The sequence below is a fragment of the Triturus cristatus genome, chromosome 1_1, assembly GCF_964204655.1.
Source record: "Triturus cristatus chromosome 1_1, aTriCri1.1, whole genome shotgun sequence".
In the NCBI taxonomy this organism is placed as follows: domain Eukaryota; kingdom Metazoa; phylum Chordata; class Amphibia; order Caudata; family Salamandridae; genus Triturus; species Triturus cristatus.
This window is the reverse complement of record NC_140579.1, coordinates 453,422,699-453,434,785: the sequence shown is the minus strand read 5'-3', so window position 1 is coordinate 453,434,785 and position 12,087 is coordinate 453,422,699.

Sequence of the window (12,087 nt, the reverse complement as noted above, 5' to 3'; positions counted from 1 at the left end):
GGGGCTGAACCACAGTGACACAGGTGTGTACACAGTGCCATACAAAAGTAAACCATCATTGGGACACCCTCAGTGGGCAATCAGGCATTGGGAGATGAGAGGAAGCACAACAGACACATGTGACACAAGCTGGAATGAACACCAACTAACACAGCAAGAGACTGACACACAACACCACTACCCCTAGTGACCAGACAGTGGGGTGACACAAGCATGCATGACACCTCCACTGTGATGACAAAGGCAGATGTCATACAAACTGGGAAACCCAGACATGTGTCCTGTGCCACAAACGTACATCACACATACACAAACACAAATCACTCAGCATGGCCCCTCATCCATGGACAAACGGGAGCTAGGGGACCATCCATGCAAACATTCACATCAGTCCACCCTCAACACCACACACCTGAACTGCAACAATATGTATCTGTGAAGTCCACATGGACAGGTGACATTGCACATGCACCCATGACAAACACAGGAATGTTGGCAGGAACTAAGGTACACACACACATCACACAAGGACTGTTTACAACCTTGGGGAATGACAGAAACACTGCACAGTATGCGGTACGTTGCCATGACCTCAAAGGTCATGTAACCTTCAGAATCCCTGCCACAGTCCCAGGACTATGCAGATGCCAAGGAGAAACACAAGGCACCCATGCTGACACCTCCCAGCATCACAGCCGTGAACCCGACAAGTGGGAGCAGTCACACACACATACAAATGTCTCAATCACTGAAAACTACCACCTAGGGACAACTACATGATATTGTGAACAAACAAGTGCCTTGAGTGAAGTACTGGGTTTTTAAAACCCAGCGGTGCAGGGGAACACACCCTAAGACTTCGAGTTCTTCCTGTTTCAGACCCACAGAAACACAGAGTCTTCTTGGTGAAGTCAAAGATCAATTTATTGGCTGCAGACCAATTACAGGCAATGTTCCCTGTAATTTTTCTTTCTTATGTGCGGCAATAGAATGTTGGTGTGCACTCTTTTACTGTCTGTGTGCGCAACAGAGTGATAAGATGTGCAACAAGGCAAGTCGATCCGCTACCACTTATAGGTACATAACAAGCATTGGCACTGTCAATAAGCCTTGCTTGTAATTTAAAGTGACTTCTTGGTCACTGATTGGTTTAACCACTGAATAAGTCATCACACATGCACCCTGGCAATCATCCTTGCACGTGTGTATCCATAAATCACTTATTCATTGTTGCATTCACCAACTTACACAACCACAATACAGCACATACACAAGTTGAGCCACATTTGCAAGATAAATTGAAAGAATAAAAGTAGAAAAAATACAACATGTTATCAGCTAAAAATGGCAGACTTGTGTGTGCAATAATAAAGTTAAACAAAGCAGGTTATTTCTTGCCCTCTGTTTGTGCCTTCTCCGCTCATTTCTTGCCCTCTGTTTGTGCCTACTCTGCTCGTTTCTTGCCCTCTTTTTGCCTTTTCTACCCATTTCTTGCCCTCTGTTTCTGACTTCACTGCTCGTATCTTGCCCTCTTTTTGCCTTTTCTGCTTGTTTATTGCCCTTGGTTTGTGCCTTCTCTGCTTGCTTCTTGCCCTCCTTTTGTCTTTTCTGCTAATTTCTTGCCCTCTTTTTGCCATTTCTGTTCACTTCTTGCCCTCTGTTTCTGCCTTCTCTGCTCATTTCTCACCCTCTGTTTGCCTTTTTCTGTTTACTTCTTGCACTCTGTTTTGCTTTTTTCTGCTCGTCTCTTGCCCTCTTCCTGCCGTTTTCCTCCTCCCGCTGCCCAACGCCCCTCCTTCCCCCTAGGACACTGTAGTGGCCGGCTCTGCCTCGCGCTGTTAGAGCGCGAGGCGTACATTCTGTGTCTCGCGCTGTTCGCGATGACGCGGCATTTGACAGTTATGACAGTTGGGGATTATTGACTGTAAGCCACTGGCAAGCGTCGTGCCCGTGGGAGTTGGATGTAATAAAGACGTGCTGTTATCCACATTGAATCGCGTCTGTTACTACAATCTTAACTGGCGACGAGGATGGGATCTTCCCTGGCGGAGTTCAGAAACAAACTCTAAACTTGGCTTTTTGACGGAGGCCTTCCATCCCAGCACCCAGATATCCTTAGGGGTGACAGCGCTGCACATTAAAAATGCTGAGTGATTGATTCAAATAAAGGTACTTTAAAAAAGGTTATGATTGTTTGAAAAATATTGATTTGCAACGTTTCTAATGGAGGTGAGTGGGAGAACTTAGTGAACTGGTTTGTGGGCAAAGGCAAAGGCCTACTGTTTGGGAAGTCCACTGCCAGTCCTTGCTTTCTGGCTCACGTTCCGAAGTACTTGACATTTTTTTTATAATCAGATAAGTAATATTACAAATCATTCCCCAAATGCCCCTAAATGCCTGATGACCTTTTAAGTACTTAGTGCCTGGGCAAGTATTTTCAGTGGCCACTTAGAGTGTACTCTCTGCTAAGCCTGAAATATTTGCCCTATTTGTTCATCTTTTGCTTTGTCATTTGTATGCAGTTGGCAATAACTTGTTTCACTAATAAAAGATATGAAAAGGGTACTCAATTGTTCCTAATCTGTCTGGGGCCCCAAAAACCCTAGAACTAGCCCTGCTGCTGTGCGTGTAATCGCTGCCTAAGTGTCTACGGCACATACTTCAGAGCTCCTGGCAGTTTCGAGAAGTGGAATGAAAAACGAACATATTGAGCAGTTTGAGGCGGGAGACACGAATGTGAATGGCAGCATGCAGAAGGGAGCATTTTAGGAGTCACTGCATATATAACTAACTAACAATAACAGCTGAAGGTGCTGTACTGGATGGAAGAATCTTACAAACAGTAAAAGTTCATGTGAAGCCAGTGACGCCACACAGTGCAAAAAAAGAGAAGAACTGGAGAAATCAGGAAGTGGCCTGGTCGGAGGCAGTGATGTAAGGTGCAGCACACTGGTGAAGAGCGTTTAACAAGTCATTGCAGAGGTGAATGGCCAGCAAAAATAGCAGAAGCTACTGAACTGAGACCAACCAGCATACCGACTGATAAGGCCTCAGACAAGCATGTGTGACGCCACAGCCAGACACAGAAGGAGAAAGCAAAAGGTGGAGACAGCTCTGCCAAGTACCACACATCAGGCGTTAGACTAACGCATTTCAGTGTGGTGATCCGCATCACCGCACTGAAATGCAAAGTCATGCATTATAGCGCCTCAGCAGTAAAGCTGAGAGCGCTGCTATAATTATAGAGCACTATACAAGCTGCAGTGGCTGCGCATGGTGTGCGCTGCTGCCGGCAAACTAAGGGTGCTCTTTGGCTGAGCTATAGCTTAGTTCAGCTGTACAGAGTGGTGTGCTACAATGTTACAAAGTTACAAATACACCAACGTGCCGCGATATCCCTGACGTCAGAGGAGGACGGGTCAGAGCACAATTGCTACCTAGTGTCTTGACTGACAAGTGACCTTAGGTGGCCGTGGCTCCAGCTTCCTGAGGCGGGAGCGGGTAGGCCGCCATGCAGATCAAACTTCGCTGATGGAGCAATCGTGATACCGTCCCCATGGCTGACGGCCGCAAACAATAATGGCATACTTTTAGTACCTTGCACACCTGCGGTATCCAGCAGCTGCTACCGGACCCGGACCCACCTGCGCCATCATGGATACATGTGTGTAATCAGGGCTGAGCAGAAGAGTCATTGCCACAGGACTGAGCCAGTGAGTCCACGGTACTCAGCATAATCATTGCTTAGGCCAGCGGGGCCGCCAATCACCGTTGTCCGTGTTCCCAGTCAGGTCAGTGTTTATTTTATATTGATATATCCTCATGGCCTGTGTTCCGCTGCGCCTTGGTGTCTCTCTGTGGAGCCTTGGGAGAGCGGGTATCTGAAGCGGTTTGTGGCCTGTTTTATTTCTTGGGCAAGCAACGCCAGGTCGCTCTTCCTTACATGCAGAGGGGGAAAAGTCAGAAGCCGCACATGAAGGTGGATTCTTCACTTAGTGAATACAGAAAACCTCAGTCTGCCCGGCCGGCCAGATCAGCTATCACAGCACAGCAAACCATCTCCCATAGGGAACGAGTCTTGTTAAATAGCGTAGGCTGTGTCCGGTTTATTCTTGGTGCCCAATTAAATGGCACAGTTTACATTCGATTAGGGCATCTTCTTATAATACAAAGAATTTCGAGCAATTATCCCAATGGAAACGGACAGTACAAACTTAAGTAAACTGCTCAACCAATTGTACGTGTAAAGTGTGGATCATGTCAATCACAGTGCCTTCCCATAAGGTACAGCTGCCTGCTTAGTTGTGACCTAAATGCGTGTCTCCCACTCTCAGCTTTCTAATGCAGCTGGGCTTGCTGCTCATGTCGCTGTGTGTGAGTCAGTGAGTCACGCAGCTTTCAGTGTGCCTTATCTTTTGTCTGAGATTTTGGCTAGAGATGATAAAGAGAAGTTGGTTACATTTCTTACGTTTTGCAGCAGTTAACTTAGTTTCTCGTTGCTCAAATGGGTGATCTTTCTGATATTTATGTGTTCCCCTTGTCTTCATTGCTTGATTTTGCTCACGATAAACTGAAATGAATGCCATTAGTTTAGGAAACAATAACACCTGTTATATAGAGAAGTGAGAAGCACCAAAAGTGCAGTGAAAAATGCTATATAAAAATCAACGTATTATTATGGGTTCTCTAGTAAAGCACATTTTACTAGTTTCCTTTTCAGTGTTGTTGGATGCTATATTTTTTATTGGACCTAAAAAATAAGTATGGTGCCGCATCTTAAATACATGGGATTTCACACCACTCTACTTCCTATGCCAGACCAGTAAAATGAATCACATACGAAAACGAACATGCAGGCATCATTTTCAGATCAGTTGGGCGACAAAAAAAAACGTATCTGACACAGCATGTGAGAGAGATTTAGCAATGCAAATGTTTTGGATCGATATATTTATTGGTATAGTGGATAAATATATTTTGTTTTACTTTCTGAATGTAATCGATTTCGGTTAACGGCACCGCTGTCCTGATTAACGGCAGTCTAATTATATTTTACACCTACTTTTACTTCACTTTAAAAGCTTGAAAGATTTCTTATATACTTTCAGCAAAAAATATTCTCAATTTTATTTATAATGACATTCTCAGTATCACTCATAGTCATTGAAATGCACTCATTATTACTCTAAAATTACGAAGATGTCACACATGGCAATCTGAAACCTTGGCAGCTATGTGGAGGAGCCAGAGGTCCGTGGACTTTGCAAACGGGACTCGGGTTGCAGAGAAAGCTCTGGGAATACTCTCCCTCTGTTTAATGACAGCGTTACAGGCACTTAAACGTCCACCATTAGCATTTCTAAAGACGGAAAACACGTCTTTAGAAATGCATTTGGAAGCGCAGCAGCATCACCATTAGCCGCACTTCAGAGGCTCCAGTGAAGTATTTACTGAATGCGTGGAATCCTGTGAAGTGCGCGCTGATTGTATGTGTCTGCGCGGAGGGAAGCCTAGGTGTGCGCGACCGCTCAGGCGCGCAGGTTGGAGGGAACCATGATTACAGGTGTCCGAGAAGTACAACACAATGTATGTTCTCAGGAGACTGCTTAAACTTACAGAAACGGCCTTCTCCTTATATACAAAATATCATGCTTCAGGCACACATTCCTCATTTTACGATATGGTCATTCATATGTATTCATTACAAACGAAAAGGCAGAGTCATGATGACCATCCCACATTCCAGTTTAGCCAGCCCACAATTATTTACCCAGCGAGGCTCAGATCCCACATCAGATATCAACAGACCCCAATAAACACGGGCACCTCCTGTTTGTAAAACAAGCCATAAAGCAGGAAGAGTCAGGTGTGAAAGAGATTAGCCGGAGGCTTGTGTGGGATGAAAAGGCTTTATGGTGTGTCAAACCCTGATGCTAATCACAGGTGGCTGTAGGACGGGGAGCTTGTGGGACCGGACTGACCTGGGGCAGCGGAGCCAAGTCGCATAGGTCATAGAGAAGTCAAATGGAAGGCACATGTGTTCTGAAGGCCTGTACTTGTCCTTAATGTGTAGCCTATGTGAGGGCAACCATGAGATGGCCACCGCTCCAAGATGGAACCCACGACGTCAATGTGTAATATCGTATACACAGTGCATTTATCGATAAAACGTGATACAAAGCACTTGTACATACCGCATTGGCCATTCGCGGTTCGCTAATACCGGAATAGGCAGGGTAGGGCCCTGCCTCCTACGCGGTCCCAAATTCTAAAGTACCACATGAGGAATCCTAACTGTGTCCCATCTGTGTCTGACAACATCATCACCACTCAGAACTGACAAATCCCAATGATGAAACACCAATTAACTGTAGTCTGTCATGCACCCACACATCTGGTAGCCCATTGGAAAAGTAGTGGGATGAACCCAGTACCACTCAGCAAGCATCAACAACAGGAACATATCAAGGGAACACTGTCTGTGTATGAACAGGGATGTGGACACACACAGATGCACATACAACACACACCATGGGCCCAGGCCATGTCACTGGACAACACACTAACTTGAGGGGACACAACTCCTGTGGGAGCCCAGCTGTGCCAAACATATTCACCGCAAGTCCCACTCATGTCTGCAGAACGCTTGGTCGGTCAACCATCAGTTACCACACAATGAAGGCTCTGGTCACAACAGCCTGGGTACGTGAATCTCCCCTAAGTCATCTGCACATATCCAAAACATATGTCTAGCAAGATGCACAGAGGCCCCAGTTGCTCCTATTACAATGATGCCCACACCTGTAGGTCCAGTATTGATGAGCACGAAGTATGTGGAAGTGACAATTTGGACAATGGGAAGCACATCATATGTGCAGGGGTGCAAGCCACAGATGTGACCATGTCAATGAAATGCTCACAGAGAGATGTACACAAATAGTTGATCCAGACACACCCAGGTAGCTGCAAAGGATGACATGGATACCCACCAGAATAGGATACATATCTCATGAACCACAGGGAGTACCTCACATCAACACATCAGTATGCAACATTGTAAACCAAGCATTACAGGTGCAAGGGCATGTAAAACAACATCAACATGATGTACAGCTAAATCAAGTTCACACGGACAAAGAAAAAAGCTTTATTCAGCATATTAAAAGTGAAACGTCTGTTCCAACAAAAGGCCAATGGCCAGTCCATGTCCATATGCCAAGGAGTGAACTAGAGTGACAAATTCAGTATATGAAATTCTAAACGTCTGTGCAACCAAAAGACCAATGGCCAGTCCATGTCAAAATGCCATGGAGTGAACTAGAGTGACAACTGTCACATCTTGCTTGCCTGCACTGCTAAGGACCTGGGGTCATCCCTTCGGCGGGGCATACATGGGGGCAGGCCAGGCACCGCAGGGACAGGATCATGGCGCAGCAGAAGGAGACAGTGAAGAGGTGGGGGATGCAGGCGAGACTCTTGCAACTGCAGTGGAAATGACTGAAGTGGTGGGTGCTGTCACAACTGTGGGGCACAAGTCAGATGGGGTGGGTGCCGGCACAACTCCAGTGGGCAGGTCAGATGGAGGGGATTGGCTCACCACTGCAGTACCCAAGTCAGACGGGGTGGTCGGGGACTCCAAAGCAGTGCCTACATCCATGGGAGCGGAATGGGGGACAGGTGAGGTCGGCAGGGCAGGTGGGGGAACACGGTCTCCACATAAGTGGCACCAACTATCTGACCAGGTGTGGAGGAGCAAGTGCTAGGGGGGGATGGCCTTAGCATTTTGGGGATGGTGTATCTGTGTGTGGGGGAACCCGCGGCAGGGAGTGGCGGGGGAACCTCTGGAGTGGTGGCCTGGGGGATGGAGGACGGAGACTTTGCCTTGGAGCTGCGTGGTGGTGGGGGTCCAGCTCTTCTTGCGCCAGGGGGACTTGCGGGTGGGCGTCTCGGTCTGACTGTGCCTGGGGGAAGGTGTCTGGGTGTGAGGGGCACTCCCTTCTGTGTGTGGGGACTTCCTCTTCCCCTTGTAATCAGGATCTGCTGGGTCAGTGGGGAAGAGGCAATGGTCACAGAAGAAGAGCTTCTGGGGGGATGGGGTTGCAGCTGAGGCAAGGGAAGGGGGCTGGGAGGGAGAGGTCTCAGAGGACTGTGGAGTGGTTGTGGATGACTGTGTGTGTGTCAGCAAACCAGCCCCTGTGAGTGTGGAATCAGTCCCCTGCGCTTGCTTGTGTGCACATCTAGCCCTTGGTTTGGGGGTTTCTGTGTTTGGGACAGGTAGGGTGCTAGGAATTGTGCGTGGTGCAGGGGTAGGAGGGGTGCGGGACTGTTGGAGGAGGTACACTGCTGCCGTCAGGGAGGAGGCCACGGACTGGTGGGTCCTCTGTAGGGCAGACATGCCTGAGGAAATGCCCTCCATGAATGACAACAGTTGTGTCAACAGACCTGTGTGTGCATGGAGGACCTTCAGCATCGACGTCTGCCCTACATGGATCTGTCGCAGTAAGTCCATAGACTCCTCACTCAGGGCAGCAGGGGACACAGGGGCAGGGGGTGCGGTGCCTGGCAAAAAGGAGACATGATCACGAACACGGGAGCCCACAGGGACCTCTGGGATGGGAGCCGATGGGAGGGGGGTGGTGGTGGCGGTGGCGGAGACAGCCTCACTAGCTGGGGTTTGGTGGCTGCTGACACCCGCCTTCACAAGGGAGTCATCCTCAGAGCTGCTGTGGCCTTCAGCTGGGGGGATGGTGCTGACTTCTCCTCTGTGTGGCTCAACTCGCCCTCCGTGCCACTGGGTCCACCTGACTCCTCTCCTTCTGTTCCTGTAAGGCTCTGTGGCTCCTCCTGGTCCGTGGCGCTGTCCCCTCCTGTGGCCGTGGATGTATCTGGATAGGAATAGGAAGTAACAGAACTACATCAGTCACTTACACCAACTGCACACACCACAGTGAGTACATCACATCACAGGGCAAGCCCTGGCATCATCAGCTGAACACAGCTCAAAGTGCCAACACTGTTTAGGATAAGACAAATGTCATTCTCAAAATCAACCATGGCACACATATCCCTCCTTGACTTTCACACATATGTCCGTTGCATGTTGGATGCTAACACACCAATGTGCCAACATGCACCACCCACACATTAGTTGTACATGCAAGTGAACATGTAGGAGTATATCACTATACACACAGCACATCTCTTGCGACTGACTCAGTACAGGTGTCCGGATGAAGGGATGAGCAGAGACTCATTTCACATGTTTGGGATGCATGCCAGCAACACACACTATGATGTACTCATGTCCTGAAGGACAAGGCCACAATGGGGTGCATGGTGCACACTTGAACACAATGCAGGTTCACTCATAGCAAGTTAAATTCCATGGCACTGGGATGCCCTGATAATCAGCCAACACTGTCTCCTGTCACAGGGTCAGGGCATCCAGACAACAACAATATGCGCTGAGTCACAATCCTACCTCAGGGGTAAAGCAGGCTCTGCAGATAACCGGCGCACTTGCCCATCCCATGCAAACAACATATCCAGGACCCAGAAGACCACACATCATGCAAATCATTCATATCTCAGCAAACACAAATCCCTGAACATTAACACATCACAGTCTGCCATGCATGTAACACAGCTGCATGAGGGACACAGTTGCATACACCATTGTGCACTGTCAGATGATCACACACCTATATGTCACACAGGTCTTGTCTCCCACAGTCACATTGCAGATGTTATGCTGACCCTCAGAATCATGGACACCCCAGTTGTATGTAGCAACAAGCCACACCCTAATGACACAGAGGCAGACACCTGAGGGCACATGTCACTAAGCACAACCTGCAATTTCATACACAGCATTCGGATTACAGAGTGTTTCTTAATGCCCTTGAGAGGGCATAACTGGGCAGGACTAAGTGAAACAGTGTTTTGCCCCGGACAGTAGTCAGGTGGCTAAGCAATTGTGACATACTTGATATACATGTTCCTGATGCCCAAAAATTGGAGTCTCCTGCTGCATGGTTTTGTTTGGAGTACCCCAGACACATGTTGCGAGTCAGATCAGCAATTGGTACACATCTCAAGGGCACACACAGTTCACATGTCAGATCTCAGACATTGTGTAAACAATTGACCCACCCATGAAACACACAACAGAGTCACGGGAACCGATGCTGACCGGTACCTGAAGCATAGCTGACTGCAGGGACACAGTGCCCTAGTGACACAAGCAACAGACTGTAGGGGCCACACCTGTGGAACTGATGAGGAGGGTGTATCACACAAATGAGGGACCTGAGTTTGGGACTACAAGACCTACGTAATGTGGAAGTGTGACCAGGACAAAAGACTGTTATTTGCATGTCAGACATAGTACACAGATCAGGCATGGACTTACCCCCTTCCTGCTGCTGTCTGGCCTTCAGCTACCTATCCAGGTCCGGGAAGACCACCGCCAGTATCCGGAGCATGTGGGGAATCAGGGTCCGGTGTCTGCCCCTCCTGCGTGGAGGTGACAGCTTCAGCTGGACTCTAGCTATCCTCCGGGTCCAGCCCCAAAGGTCCTGTCACCTCTTCTGGCAGTTGCGGATGCAGCACTTGTAGACCCCCACAGAACGAACAGCCCGGGCGATGGTCAGACAGATCTCCTGCTTTTGGTGGGCATCAACGTGTGAGGAGGACAAAGTGAAAAGTACATAAACACACATGCCCCAGATTTGTGGAGCACACATTTGGATATACATGTCATCATCACAAAGGGAGATACATTACACAGGTAGTGCAACCATGGGGAATGAAATCTCACATGCATGTCTGACATGTTAACAATGCCTGGATAGTTTAGGCTTGCAATACTGCACTTTAGCAGCAGGAAAACTATTCATTACATGTACATACACACTTTGGTGGATGAAAGTAGTCAGTGATAATGATTGCCACTGGTGTACTCACTGCTAGTACTGCTAGTCAGACAACATGCATAATTAGGAAGGCAGTGGACAGCACACTCACCTGCTCCCCTGGTGTCCCATAGAGCTTTCTGTACTCTGGAAGGAGCCCGTCCAGCAGGGCCTGGTTCTCCTCCTCAGTCAAGGCTGGGGCCCTCTCCAGAGTATGTGCCATAGCAGGTGCCAGAGGGTGCATAGACAGCAGCAGTGGTAGCAGGAATGTGGTCCAGTAGCATGTAGTGCAGGCAAGTGAGCTCCCTGGGGGCCAGCCAGCCTTATATCTGTGCTGCAGAGGCAGACTCTGTGCCATGTGTCCCAAGTGATAGGTCCAACACGGTTGCATTCTATGAATCTGGCCAATCCATTCAAAAGTACGACTCGTACACACCTTCCGCATCGTTCAAATCTTCACCTTCATGGAACACTTGAAATTGCAACATTTTTGTAGGCATTCAACTGAATTTGCTGTGCACAACTCGTACAAGTTTTGAATCCGCATCTGTCTCCATGACAGTCCTGAGCTAATGGGTGCGCCCGGCTCGATCAACTGACTGTACAATGCGTATTTTGAATATACACATGCACCCGTCTCCATACGATTCAATGGCCAAGGTGTACGCCTGTCTCGGACCATGCCTGTCCGACGTGTATGCATGATAGTCACCCACATCAGACCTCATTGGATTCAATAAAAAGGCGTACGCGCGGCTGGGTCATGAACCGTGCAATGCGTACGCATTGTCACCCGCGTCGGACCTCATTGGATTCAATGACAAGGCGTACGCACGGCTCGGTCATGAACCGTGCAATGCGTATGCATTGTCACCCGCGTCGGACCTCATTGGATTCAATGACAAGGCGTACGCACGGCTCGGTCATAAACCATGCAATGCGTACGCATTGTCACTCGGGTCGGACCTCATTAGTGTGACTATTATACGGATGCAGCACACATATACTGGCCATGGACACCTGCGCACACCTGGCACACTATAGCTTTGGCCACACAGTGTCCCATGACATGTAAGGCTGCATTCCCTGGGTGTTTGAGGGGGCCAGAGGTGTTTTTTTGTCTGGCACTTTTTGCAGCCACTCACAGGCTGTTATCTTGTACATCGGGGCAGAA